A 16,325-nucleotide genomic window follows, 5' to 3' on the forward strand; every position below is an offset into this window, starting at 1 on the left:
AATCCAATTTATAAGTCTAAAAAAATATTACAAAGTTATCTGAACTACCACTAATACTGCATACATTTTCGAGATTTTAAACAAAACAATTTGAATTTATGATCGATGTTTCCCTTTTTATGTCAACTTTATGACAGCTTCAAGTAAATTCAAGTATATTTTTTCTCGCATATACATGCGACAAGTACATCAAATCAAGAGAGTAGAACGGAAGAGAAGAACTGGCAATAAACTCTCCGCCACTCTTTATAATCGCCAAGTTTTTGTTTTACACAATGTAAGGAGCTGCAACCGTTATAATATTAACTAAACTAAACATTGTGTAATTTCTCGAATTCATACATGTCAAAGTTTACCTTTATCCGTCAAATATCGATTGAATACGGTATTTGTTACCATGGTTACGGTGTGGTGTGTGCGTGTGGTCACTATTATATTTTTTTATAACACCTGTGTGTGAGTTCAACTCTTAGGTCTATTCGATTGCAAAGATAAGTAAATAATATTTATTTATTGCTTTTAACTTCATTCATAAAAAAGCGTGAGCATAAAACAAAGGAGTATTGTTAGTTGATTAGCTTTTTCTGTTTATATAAAGATATTTTTATTAATTACATTATGGGCACCAAGAATAAACCCCTTCGTTTTTGGTGCCTTGTGTATACTTAAAAAAAAACCCTGGATGAGGCTGAGGGTCTACACAGTGAGTCTGCATCGCGTTCAGTCTTGAGCCACGTATTTCACTCAGTCTTTCCGATTCTCTTTGTGTATTGTGCTACTGTATGGCTCCAGGTTGCCTGGGACGGCCACACTTCCACTTTCCCTGTGGGTTCCAATTAAGCGCCTGCTTAGGAATATAATTAGATTCCTTCCGGAGTGTATGACCAATGCATTTCTCTATATATCTGCAAATATTTTACACCAATTCAACTAAGGTCCTTTAGGAAACGAGCGTATACATTTTTGAAAGGCTAACAACGCACTCGCGAGCGCTGAGCGGTTGTATAAATTTAACATCAGATGAGCCTCCTGGCTGCGTGTTCTCTAAAAAAGCAACTGCAGTTCTCTAGTATCAAACAGTAGTAATAATAGCTTCTAGAAAATATTGACATGGGCATAAAGGTTACTAATCTAAAACTAATCTTGAAGCTTGGTTCAACAATTTCGCGCCAATTTCATTTCTGTTAAAGTAAACGTATAGAATTGCTTAGCAATTACTAGCACGCTTCGTTCACGCTGAAAAGCTTGATATGTGTTTACTCCACTTAATGACTATTTCATGTAAAATATGTAAACTTAATTCGATGTTGGTGTTTTTGTCATAATTATAAATCTAGGATTATGATACAGAAAAAAAATATTACATCTTCATGGCGTGTCTTTGATTGTCCGTTGACCGATCACAACCCTCAAACCTTTTTTCTAAAGAAAATCGTAATTGATCTAACTTAAAGAAGCGTGTCACATTGTCTTTTATTATTTATTATTTATTTATTCACAGTTAGTTGCTAGAAAGAAACACAAATAACACAATACATAAAAATTACAAGGGATGCAACGGGCGGCTTTATCGCTAACAAGCGATCTCTTCCAGGCAACCCTAGTAAGAAAAGAAAACAATAAATAAAAATTATGAGTGCAAGAAGTGCATAACCAATCTTTTGTCTTTTGATTTAAATTTTCAAAGCCAAACGGTCATGGCAGATAACCTTTCTTTCTGACATTTGACAGGTGCATTGCTGTCACACGGATTTACGTACAATTTGACAACTAAACAATTTACTATTCATTCGTCCTTTTCTGAAATATTGTATTGACGCTGCGATGAGAAAAAAAATATTTCGTTTCGTTTTAAATATAATCAAGTGAAGCTGTATTAAAATAGTTATGAATAAAAGTTTTATCGACACAATGACACACCACACGCTATTGTGTAGCAAGAGATGTGACTTCGCGCGGAAATCGCTATTCATATTCGCTTTTCCTATGAGATATTGCTTTTAAATTAGTTTGTATTCCAATATTATAAATGCGTAGTACGTGTTACTACAAGAATCGTACACGCAAAATATTACGTAATTTTTAGAACTGTCAGTCATACATGAATTGTACTGTCATAGTATTATAATTTTGTTATTCAGAGTACAAATATAATTTGGGTGTTCAATATAAATAAATGTACGAAAGTATTTTTTAAACAGGTGGCAAGGAGGCACACGGTGCCAGAACGGCTCGCCAGTGCGGTGCAAGCCCTTTAAGAATTGTTACATTCTATTCTTGAAGGAAGTCCAAAATGATATTAAACAAAATTATAATAAATTATTTATAGACAATTTTACATATTTATGGAGCCACAAACTTCAACTTTTGCCACGCACCACCACTTTGTGGAACCAGCTGCCGACTGAAGTATTTCCAAACCAATTCGACTTAGGGTCCTTCAAGAAAAGAGCGTACCAATTCTTAAAAGCCCGGCAACGCACTCGCGAGCCCTCTGGCATTGAGAGTGTCCATGGGCGGCGGTATCGCTTAACATCAGGTGAGCCTCCTGCCCGTTTGCCCCCTGTTCTATAAAAAAAACTCAAATAATATATATATATAAAATTTGATGTCACTAAAAAGGTAGAGTAATTTAAAGAAAAACACTTTTTTAACGGATTATAGATATGTATTATTATATTTAAACTTATAATTATTTGTACATAATTTTAAATTTAAACCGACGTTTCGCGTGCTTTACAGCGTGCGTGGTCACGGTGACTGAAGACAAAGGTGTTAAATGTCAAAAAGTATTACAGCTGCAGAAAATGTTGTGTTATCTGTATTTATTTCCCCGGAGTTGGTATCGACTATAAGTTTAAATATAATAATACATATCTATAATCCGTTAAAAAAGTGTTTTTCTTTAAATGTGTAAAAGTTATGTAAATAAAAGACAATACTAGGTAGAGTAATGCTTTTAAATTTAAATAAACGAACACTCCAGAAAAATATAATTCAATACGTTATATTTTCTTCTTAGGGTGGGATTAAAAGTCCATTTATCTGAACCTATATTTATATCCAAAATCCACACACATTTAAAAATAAAATGTAAAACATCGCAAAGTTTTCTAATTTACTATCGACTTAACAGCTTTTCTGTAAGAAACAATTGGCGCCCTCTATAAGGAACTATTTGACAGTAATCTTCCCCATTACAGATGCAAGTTGGCGCCTGGTAGATAGTACTGGTGTCCACAGAGTTGGTGCTTTCCTCGATCAATAAATAAGAAATGCTGTAGTACCACAGAGAACTAACTTTTTATATTTCCTGTTTATCAGTTTTGAATTATTAATATTAGAACGTAGGTTAAGAATAATGTCAATATTGTGTTTTAGATTGTTTAATGTTTAGGTTTTATTAAACAGTATAAAATTATTTATTACAAGAAAAATTACTATACCACTATATTTAAACTTAAAATCACAGACAAAATTTCCATCAAGTACCAAAGTCGCGTAGCATTACCGAGTTAGCATTATTACTGCACCAATTGGGCCTGCAACAATAGTACTGTGTGCTTTGTATAATTAATTAAGTGTGCTTTGATTACTGGCCGTATTCTCTGGGTATTTAGATGTTTAATGAATGTTAACTATGCGAACTATGTCTAGGCATATTTCGCAATACCAACTTTGTTTTATTAATATATGTACACCTATTTTTTATAGAACAGGGGCACGGGCAGGAGGTTCACCTGATGCTAAGCGACACTGCCGCCCATGGACACTCTAAATGCCAGAAGGCTCGCGAGTGCGTTGCCGGCCTTTTAAGAGTCGGTACGTTCTTTTCTTGAAGGATCCTAAGTCGAATTGGTTTGGAAATACTTCAGTGGGCAGCTGGTTCCACAAAGTGGTGGTACTAGGCAAAACTGCCGAGATAACAGTTGCATATTATATACATTACATATATTATAGTCGCATATATATACATACATAGTGGCAGCCACTAAGCCAACACAGCTTCTTTTAACTAAATTCTTAAGCAAAGCTGTTAAAACTACTAATAATTAATAAACGCTCCCTTCTAAAAAAGTTCCCTTCTAATGCGCTGAGCGAACGATCCAGGTGGAGACATTAGTACTGTCTACGTTGCTGTAACTTACATTTTTGATTGACATGTAAACTCTTCAAATTGTCCAATTGTATATATACGATAAGTTGATATGTATTACTTGTGTTACGTTTGTATAAGACATCTAGTCAAAAACAAAACACGGTCAAACAATAAAATAACTATGTTTAAGTGACCTTATGATATCTTTGTTTTCTAATTAAGCCATTTCTTTTTTATGACCATTATTAACTAGTAAATCATTTGATTTGAAATATCCTGTTTTATTTTTTAAAGTACATCGTATATAATGCATTTTCTACATTATATGTTACAAACTGTATAATAATTATTCTAAAATACATAATACTTACGGTAAACATAAATTTTATAAAACAAATATTAAAAATGCAATACGAATATCACATTTTACAACAACGCCTAAGAATATTTTTTATTGGTCACTCCACCGCTGAATTTACAGCGTTTATTCTGTTATATTTGGGAATAATTCGAAAGAAAAATGTCTGAATGGTAGTTCGATTTCGCAAACACAATAATTAAGCTGCGATTGTAAATAAAACTTTTCCATTACTACTGCTTTACTTTCTAAAGTTTTATCATCAGTCATGCTAACTTTGCATAACAATCTAAGGTCGAGTGATATTTATTGCTTAAATAGATATAACACATTTTATGTTTATTTTAAAAATAATATAAAAATGAAGTATTTGACGTTCACCTCGCGGATAAATGGTCCACATATTATATATCTCAGTTAAATTGAATACAAAATCGGGTTTTGTTTGAACACTAACTCGAAAACGGCTGAATCTAATTTTATGGTGTTTGTTTGGTTTTATTTGTCTTTGTCCTGAATAACAGAATAACTTGAAAAATTGGTTAATTGATGATTAAATAAAATATAGGAAAAAAATGTGCATGGGTCAGTCAAACATTTAATGTTCGTCCCGTAGAAACGGTAAACTGTCCTCCCAAATCAAAGAACGGGTTTAAATAAAAATGATGTATTTTACTTTTAAAAAATGTCATGAAAAAGGATTGAAATATATTTTCATTGTGTGATAAGTTTGAGTGTGTTCAAACACTATTTGTGTTAACTTCTTTAAAAAGTGAACTGAATATTTGTAATGTATATTATAAAATCATAAATTCAGCTATAAGGCGGTAAAAAGTTCTCCAAGTCTTCTTGTTGAAGATAATTTTTTTCATAAATTGAAATTTCAATACTGAGGCATGTATTTCGAACGCAACAACTAACTTTCGAATTCAGGTATGTTCAGGTCAGGATCAGGTCAGATTTTATTTTGCCAGTAACAGTAACTGTTTAGATAAAATCCAAGAAAATTATTCTCAGAATATATACAAAACGGTTTTGAATTTAACTCGAAAAATTTCCTAACCTAAATTTCCTTAATAAAACGTAACTGCACATTTTCCTGATGGGAAAGGAAAAATCCGGAAAAAAGTTGGTGTTTTAGATAAGATTCTGTATTAAATAAGATTTTTGGACGCCATAAAATTAAACGATATAGCAGGAAATTCAAAAACCTGCTTAATGCAAGAGAAATCTCTTGGAATTTCTTTTCGTAGCAATCATTTAATACATTCAAAAAGATTCTCAGTAAAGAAAAGTAATTCCTCAATTGCTTTCTTCAATTAAATTATTTATTATTGGGCTTCGATTACAATGAGACTACTAGGTTTTCTGTTTCTCTGTATCTAACATATCTTAATTCGGTTTTTATATATATAACTAATCCTCGCAATGACAAAAGAATACGAGGAAGACAAATGAATAGATGGGAGGATGATTTGCGAAGAGCTGGCCCTCATTGGATGCGTAAAGCCCGAAACAGAGAAGTGGAAGTCCTTAGAGGAGGCCTATGTCCAAGGGCAAGCTGTATAATAAAATCAACCGGCTTGCCGTTTAATTATTAGTATTTATTTTTTATTTTATTTTTTAGTATTTCATATTTTTATGTACCTAATATGTAAATACAGCAATAAAGACTTTTATTATTATTTACTTTTTAATAATATATTATATATATTATTAAAAAGTATTATTAAATAAATTCTTTATTTTTATACAGGTAAGGTACAGGTGAAAATTAAAAAAATTCTGGTACTCGTGATTGTATATCTATATTTAATATCTTATTCTATATCTAGCAGAAAGTCAATTGGTAATTATTGTTTTAATTACGTCTAATAACTTAAGGTAAATATTAAGAATCCTATTAAGTTTATTATAGTTGGCAGTGCAAAGAATTTAATATTACAGTGATGTATACAAACTAAGTATACTACATACGCCTTTTCAGAAGTATTTTGTATAAGTATTTTAAATTAAGTTTTCTAAGAATAAACAATCGGGGGATGGTAAGAAAATATTTAAATTGTATAAATCAAATATTAAATAAGTACGTTTCTTGAAAAATAACACCTTAAACACAGCTCTTTGCGATATAATTTAGTTTCAATATTCGTTTTTAGTTATTATACTCGAAACGTTGCGATTATCTTTTCTCGGCAAGAAATATTCAAAGACTTATTGTACTTAATATGAAATACATTTTACCGAAACAGCTCTAGTTAATCCCCGGTTTTATTATGGAAAATTTCCAGAAAGTAAGCTTTAGTGCGATGTGTAATGAAAAAGGACCACCGCAGCTTTATACCTTTGTCTAAGGAAAATATTTTTGTCTAATATTAAAAGGACGATATTAAATAAAAATAAATTATTTATTTACTATTAACACTTCGTGATTTTTGAATGAATCTTATTGATTTATTTATTAACACTTCGTTGCATTACATAAAAGGAAATTATTAAACATAATTTAATGAAAGCAACTGGCGGCCTTATCGCTTTAGAGCGATTTCTTCCAGACTATATAATAATTTAGTGGCGCTAAAACCTTCTTTAGATCTGGGCCTGGATTTTAATCTGTTTCGGGATTATTTGTCAATCTAATAGGCAAGTAGGTGATTAGGCTTAAGGCTATTTTCTTTCACCGTTCGAGCGAATATTAAATGCGCACATAGAAAGAAAGTCACAGTGCACAGCTGGGGATCGAACCTACGATCTAGAGATGAGAGTCGCACGCAAATGCCACTAATTCAACACTGCTCAAAATTATGATTTTATTACAATAAAAAGTTTAGTGTTTTTTTATGAAATATATTATAAATGTATAAATAGATAAGAACTATGTGCTATTTAAAATCAAAGAACTATTTACTGTGAATATAAATAACTGACATAAGTAGATTTTTATGTTATATTATATTATATAGGCAATCATTACCTTAATATTTATCCTGGAATAAAATCTTGCCACGCCATGTTAACTTGTGGACATGGAGACACCGACTTCTATTATTTTTTAATTAATTATGTATTAGTATTATTAATAATAATTAATTATACTAGTAATTAATTATTATTAATAATACTAATACATTTTCATTTGTGAATAGGACAAATGGGCCATGAGTTTTGTCAATTAAGCCTAGTGTACAATTATGTAAGTTAGGTGTAATCTTTCTGATCCACCAGTTTATCTGGCCTATGGTGAACCACGAACATATTGAGAGCTTTAATATTACCAGTAAAAGCTGATTGATTGATTTATTTATAACACATCTGCCAACAGGTATTTTAGGTCTAAACATTGACTGACGCTTTTAAATGATGAAGAAATCCAATATGTGTTGAAACATAATTCGACTAAAATTAGTAAAAAATTCAAAATCATTAATTCGTACACTTATAAACGTCAATAAAAAAAAACATATAAAATTCTAAATGCTTCTAATACTATTACACTTTCTGCCAGTTCTCAAATCAAGGGCGTAGAACGGACGATAAGAACTGGCAATAAACTCTCCGCTACTCTCTTTAATCGCCAAGTATTTGTTTTACACAATGTATGTAAGGAGCTGCAACCATTGCGCCGTGTTCCACGTGACACAAAATATAAACACAAAGATTTACACACTTACATTCTCGTGGGAACAACACGCAATTACATAATCGAAATAACTAATACTGCATACGCGAATTCAAGTTCAACCTGTCACCACAAGTAGCACCCGTTCACGAGTATGACATTTTTCACGATAAGGTAATCGGTAGGTACACTTAATTTTTTTTTTGTCAATTCGACTTAACGGACTCGCGAGCCCTCTGGCATTGAGAGTGTCCATGGGCGGCGGTATCAGTTAACATCAGGTGAGCCTCCTGCCCGTTTGCCTCCTGTTCTATAAAAAAAGCAAACAAATCTTATATTATAAGTTCAGACAGAATAATTTAAAAATTCTCAACTTAGAAACTTAGAATTTTTTCTTTAACCTGCAGTGGAATAGAGAACGGTCGTTGTGAATGCTTAAAAAGATGCTTTTAGTTCGATCACGAAGAATATTGGTAAAGTTGCCGTGTGCAAAGTCAAGAAACTGCTATACATGACAAGTTTTAAATCTATAGTTTATAGTACTTCAAGACTAGAGCGTACCAATACTTAAAAGGCCGGTAACGCACTCGCGAGCCCTCTGGCATTGAGAGTGTCCATGGGCGGCGGTATCACGTAACATAAGGTGGGCCCGTTTTCCCCTTGTTCTATAAAAAAAATACTCAACTTATATTTTATTTTTCACTTAAACTAGGAAATGTTTCTTAGCAACAAAACATGACAAATAGCATGTCAGGTGTAATAGAATCTCCCAACTGTGTGTTTTACAATTTATTACCACTAGGAAAATTGAACGTGTTCGCAATTTTAAGATGTATCACAATTTACTTTTTCACATCAATATGACAGTCATATAATTACGAAAAACTGTAGAGAAGAAAACTGTTCATACGTAATCATAAAAATTACACAACAATAGGAAAATATTTTTTTTTTTGAATTGAGGCCATTGGTGTAAAAACCGGCATAAGAGATATAGTTATTTATTTAGTTACTACCACTATAAATAAAAACTTCAATATTTAATTAAGAGAACAATACATAAAATAAAGAATCATAATACAATAGCAATTGTCACAATGAATATAAATAAACGTAAGTGTAAAAAGGCGGGGCACATTACAGTAACAAAGTATTAAACTAGTACAACAAACACAAAAGAGGAATATTATAGAAGGAAGCAGAAGGTGGTCCATGACAGTAAGAAGCACAGTACAGACAGAAATGGTGAGATTTGGCTCAGGCCAGAATAGAGCCATAGATATCTGAATGAGATGCTAGAGTTATAAATGTATTTAAATGTAATTATTATTAGTATCTCTTTACATATTATAAAATATCAAACAGTATTGGCAATCTATTATTTAATGCGTTACCGATACCCAAACTTGGATCTGTTTCGTTTCTAGTAAATTTATTTAGTGGAAAATAAATGAGAGAAAAACAGCGTTCAAATAAAAATAGTATTGTTATATTGCATTCAGCGATATAGCGCCCCAGTGACTAGTGATATATACAGAATGCTTTTGAGATTTATTTGCAAAAAGTATTTACAAAAAGCAATTCCTTTTGATATTTGAGCTGAGTAAAGTAATGGTATTTGCATGTTCAACGTGGAATTGATATTGTTTTTTTGTTTTCTGATCTGAAAACGTCCGTATTTTTTGACGTTTACTGTAATATTGTGTTATTTTCAATATTTTAATTAATTGTGGTATGAAATACGCAAAACAGCTTTTTAAGTTATGTAATTTTATACAAATTACATACTATTACACTAATATATAAGTAATAACTTATACTTAGTATAAGTTAGTTACTCTATATTAAATGAAAATCTGTAATTTGTCTTTACTTCAAAATCTTAAGCATAAAAAAATATATTTATATGAGAAAAGATTAAGTTTTCTTTAAAATTATTTAAGTATATCTTTATTTCATTCGTAGATTTAAATCAAAAGCATTAGCTAGTAAATTAAATAAAATTTTAAAACGACAAATATCGTAGCAGCGTATAGCACTCGTAGCAAATACGTAGCATATTCGTAGCATATTCGTAGGGCACTTAAACGTGGCTGTGATTGTAAAACCGGATACAGATAACGTTATTTATTATTCCGTTCCTAGCAAACCTAAAAAATTTACACGACTTAAAGAATTTCTGAACACAGTAATTACATACGAGTTTTGCTATGCTAGCCCAGAAGGTTTTTCTGTGATTTTTCACTATGTAAACCTCAGAGTTCAATTTATAAGTTATTAAGTAAGAAATAAATAAAAAGGGGTTTTTGTAGAGGGTAAATGTTAAATTACGAATTGTATGTAATATTTATGCTGTATCCAAAAAAATGTTTTCTAAAAAAATTTTTTTAGGTCGAGCTGTTTTGGAGGTACTCCTCCGAACCTCCTGGTGTGACAATGTTCGTTCACACGAGAATTTAATATACATAGAGATATCAGAATCATATGAATCATTTAATCATAGATAGACTACTTATATTGATGACTGAAGAACTAATATATTTTGTTCCAACGAAACCCGCTATTCATAGTACGTACGAAATTATTAACATACATATTTGGTTACACTTAGGGCAATTTGCCAATAATGTTGTGAATTATTCTAATTTATTCGCTTTTTGTTCTGAGTTTCTTTCAAAGATAATACTCATAAAGTATTTTTACATTAGGTACATTATTGCAGAATATGTAATTGAAAAAGTTTACTTAATGTAACTGACTAAGATCTTCTCTTCGTGCCTCTCTACTCTCTTTAGCGCCTTGTCTTATGGCATATGCTGGAACTCTTCCACATTACACCTGGAAAACCCCGTCCCATCAAAGGATGTTGAGACCATGGTTTTAGACTTTTCATGCTTACTGACTACTTGGGATAAATATTGAGCATTGGCAGAGCCTTCTGACACTGATATTTTAGGGATGGTTTCCTCTCTCGCTAAATCCTCCAACAAATCGTTTGGTAGAGGTTGCACAGGTTAATACCGTGCTGTCAGTCGCAAAAGACATCATTATCTAGCAGGCAGCACCACGATTTTCACCGCAGGACCGCTCGTGCAGGTTTGGTTGGAAATTGATTGATGTTATTTCTATTATTTCTGTTATTTCTTACTCTTACTCCCCAATTATTAATGATTTGAATTATTTATATTAATCGTCTTAAATAATTATTAATCTTTGGTATTTATTATTAGTAACCAGTATACCCAGGGCTGTACCAAGATACCTTTTGTACGTTTTATGGCATCGCACTTAGATTGATGAGTGTTGATGTAAAGTAATTACTCGGCTATTAATAGTCATTAATCTCGATCCACTTTCATAATATACTTAACAAATTTATTACTAGCCTATTATGATAATTACTAGTTAAACGAAGAAGCTCCTAAAATATTTTAATCCCTTTTTTGTAAGCGTTAATTTATCAAAGTTTTTAAATAATACATACAGCCTTGGCTCGAACAGTAATTTTTTCAAACATTTAGTCAAGTTATTAATTCGCCACCGCTGTTTAAAATATCTGGTAAATTTAATCTCCAACACAATACCCCAGATCGTACAATGTTAGGATAAAGATAAAGGTCAGTAATTTATTATATCTATTCCTGTTTTTATGAATTTAAATAGCTATACTTACTTTAAAGGACGAAGTATCGTTTATTAATCTTCACATACAAGCATCCTTTTACTGGATACTCAATAAAAAGAAAGTCTGATATAATAAAAAGAAACGGGTATCTTAATAAAATATTGAAATTTATGATACACTCCCACAGTACTTGAATATTGACACTAAATTGTAGTATTGAACGAGAAACAATAAAATGCCGTACAATAATTTAGAGGTTGGTATTTTGTAGGTTTTGAGTATTTTGTTATTTTTGACATATATAATACAATAAGCAGCTAATCGTGTCTTATTTATTTATGTTCAGACTGACAGATAGTTTTTTTAAGATATTGATTTCCAGTTAAAAACTGAGTGTGATACAATGTACGTAAGTAAAACGTATTACATTCAACTAGTATTTTTTTAACCTTATAATATTATAAATTATATTGATTACTTTAATCAATCATTACTCATACTCTTAAATATAAATAACACTACTATACTAGTACTATATAGAAGAAGATTTTTGTAGTCTAATAATAATCAAATAAAATAGAATGCATGGTGAATGTCAGAAACGTAACAAGTGGAGATCCGTGGTCTCTGTCTACCCCTTGGGGAAAAAGTGCAGATATGAATAAATACAAGAAAAATACCGGTCGGAGAATACCAAGAAATATGTCTACGCAAACAGTTGCTGATTTTGTCTTTCACCTCATCATCGCCGTGTTTGAATGCATGACCTTAGAGTTGAGAGATCCACGCCTAAGTAACAAGACACTACTTTCAGTACTCATTAAAGATATTTAACACCGGTGTTTAATTGATTTACTTTCCTACCTATGATTTTCAAAAACAATTTTCTTTAAACGCAATACAAAATTGAGTGCCGCCGTTTGAAAATTTTATTCTGTAACTAATCTAAAGTCGGCTGAATCCGGCCAGGTATGGGATTTCAGTTGTTCAAACCAATTTTAGAACTTTTAAGGCCTGCATCGGGCTCAACCTGCCTCGAATTTATTGGAAGTTTCGCGAAGTTTTTTTTACAAATACGTTAACAAATGAATTGATTCGACATTTTAAGCTGAAAACACAACACAAACATAACAAGTAAAAACTTAAAACCTAAAATTTATAACTAATTATTAATAATGCCTCTTAATAATTCTTGTGAATTCAGCCAGTGTGCAACTAAATACATCTGTCACAATATAAAAAACATGACTAAATTCAATGACTAAACTAAAGTAATAAACAAAATAAACATGTAGCATAAGTGGTTGTGAATCTGTGAATATGTTTATGGGTGAATTAAACATGTGTGTAAGATTTTTTTGTTGTATTTCTTTTTTGTTAGCGAGTAGTCTTTGATTTTCCTTTTTGTTAGCGAGTAGTCTTTGATTTTCCTTTTTGTTGATTACGTCAACCGTAATTATTACACATATTGTCCATACATAGTCTATGCTTGAAAATGAATTGCATTTTCGAGGATTCCTAAAAAAATAATACGTTTATGTACTATTACTTTTTTGATAGCATTGCTTACTTTTGCTGACAAGAGGAGGTGGAGGGGTAAATACTTGAACGGTCCTATGCGGTACACCGGGATTTAATGTGTGATAGGAGGAGGGTAGGGACAAAAGGACAGACACGGTCGGTGATTGCCGTTGATTGGACGTATTTGAGACATATCAAATATTAATATCTTGTGTGATAGATAATTCTAGATCTTCGGTTATAACTGTGTTGAGGGGATTGTTTCTTTAATTATTACTTTATGGCTTACTTTTATTTTGTTATGAAACTATATGAATTTTTTTTGTTTTTTAGCTTTGGGAAATGCCCTCAAATTTGATATTCATTTATTGAATAATTAATTAACTATATGTTTTTGTGGTAAACATAGCCACATACAATAGGTTTGGTTCGATAAGCCACAAATCCTCCTGGCACCCACATTTTATTTTTTTGGGTTATTTAATTATAAGATTAGTTTAATTTGTGTTAATCATTTATTATATTTTGTTAGCTTGAGGTTTCGTTTATGTCAATGTCTTTATATGTGCCAATTTGTTTTATTTATCGTTAAAAACCCATAACAACTGTATCTAAAGTATTTTTTAATTAATAAAACTGTGACGCATAAAATACATTAAATTGGCTATATAGACTAATAAGACTTGAAACAAAGTTCAAGAAAAACATAATGTTAATCAAACTAATATAAAAATCTAATTAATTTCCAATAGAGCGGAAAATACGGACGCCAGTGGTGTGGCCTTTTATTTTTATTTATCAGACCGAGCCTGTCTATTGAGTCCGCTTTACGCTCCAACAAATTGGATATTTGAGGCTACAGACTATTACTTTGGCAATCAATATGGTTGGTGTTAGATAGAGGTTTTTAGACACCCTTATGTAATCCAGTAGTATAATCATTTTGTTTAGAAAACCTGAACGAATAATCAAAATGATGACAGGATACGGCTCTTTTGCGCAGTACCTACACAGATTTATATGGCGAGGGGGCCGATGGCTGGCCATGCGTCATGCTCGTGAACGGGTGCTACTTGTGGTGACTGGTCGTACTTGAATTCGTGTATGCCGTGGTATTAATTGTTTCTACTACCTATTTCCGTGTTGTTCTCTCGAGTATGTAAGTGCGTGCTTTTATTTCACCATGCCTGCATCTTTGCTTCCATGCATCTTTGTTTTTAATTTATTTTATTATTCCTTATTACTCAAGATGTCATATGGAACGTGGTGTAATGGTTGCAGCTCCTTACAAACGTTATTTAAAAGAAAAAACTTGGCGATTAAAAAGAATGGCCGAGAGTTTATTGCCAGTTCTTCCCTTTCGTTCTACGCCCTTGATTTGAGAACTGGCAGTAAATGTATAATTAGAAGCTTTTAAATACATTAAATTTCTTTTTATGACTTTCATAAGTGTACATTATGTTACCAACATGAATAAATGATTTTTGAATTTTGAATTTATCTTTTGTACCAGGCCAACATGACGATAACACAGATCCAATATCACATACGCTGCTGGATTTTCCGGTGTATGAGGCTTTCAAGTACGATCTACAGAACAAAACAAAAGTAGTTCTCACAAAAGCTGCATTTCCCCAGTTTATGATACGAACACAGAATGAACGTGGAAAATGTGATAGTCTAGCATCTTCAAATCTACATATACATAAAAATAAATCCCTATCCCTTGGTCACGATAAAATACATTTAAAATACTTAATTTATGATTTCTAACAAAAGTTCAATTTAAGTAATATGGAGTTTTGATAAGTTTTGATAGACAAACATAAACACTTGGTATACTTTGTAATAAAGAAGAATAAAACGTTAAACATTTAAATTTGAGGTATTCGTTAAAAAACAAAAGCGAAATTATGAAGTATTAATTTTTAAAGATGAATAAATTAATCCGTCATAACGATGCTAACGTAAATAAGCAAACGAAATGAATTAATTTATTCAAACAAAAGTAAGCACTATTCTACTACTCTTTTCAATTTCAGTTTGTATATTTGTCATTCATATAAAATGACATAATTTAATAAAAATATAAATAAAAAACATATGTGACATTTTATTTTATTTTTCAATTATTTACTTTTTAATAATTTTTATACAAATAATTTTATTGTACACCAAAATTAAAAAGGCTTCAAATTAATTACTACGAAGTTGTTGCATCGTTTTGCAGTTCGGATTATAATCGATACAAAACTTTTACTGTTTTAGTTAACGGGTTATTCTCGAAAGTTTGTAATTGAAAATGTTCACTGAATTTAAAATAGGTTTATACATTTTTTCAATCAAAGTCTAGTTTCATCATCGGATGTCCAAGCAGAATCCAGTGCACCATCCAGTGGAACTAGCTGCCCACTGCCACTGCCCACAACCAATTCAACTTAGGGTACTTCAAGAAAAGATCGTGCCAATTCTTAAAGGGTCTGGCAACGCACTCGCGAGCTCTCTGGCATTATGGCCATGGGCGGCGGTATCATTTAAATTCAGATGAGCCTCTTGCCCGTTTGTCCTATAAAAAAAATAAGTTTAATCGTGACTTGCCAAATGAGAAAGTGTGTCTGGTGTATACATTCATTAATTACATTATTATATATTCAATATTGTAATAATATGTTTTTTTAACTAATGATTGGGATACTTTTAATAATGTACCGTAATCATATTTATTTCCAAACATTTATTATTTAACTTTATTTAAATTTATCTTTATTTCACCGAAACCCTATATTTTCTTTAATCGGATTATTTCATACCACCTCGGGATATAATTGTTGACGTTTTCATGTTTCGCGTTCAGGCGTGTTTGTTTTATATTAAGCCCAAAGTGAATGTAAATTATATAATACTGCTTTTTGTTGTACTATAGTATATTAATAAATAAATCAGTAGCACTACAACCTCTGTAGGTCTTGGCCTCAGTTTCTCAATCTGTTTCATAATCATTTTTAAATCTAATTGGCAAGTAGGTGATCAGCCTCCAGTGCCTGACACACGTCGTCGACCTTTTTGGCTCTAAGACATGTCAGTTTCCTCACGATGTTTTACT

Source organism: Pieris rapae, chromosome 4, assembly GCF_905147795.1.
Source record: "Pieris rapae chromosome 4, ilPieRapa1.1, whole genome shotgun sequence".
Classification (NCBI taxonomy): Eukaryota; Metazoa; Arthropoda; class Insecta; order Lepidoptera; family Pieridae; genus Pieris; species Pieris rapae.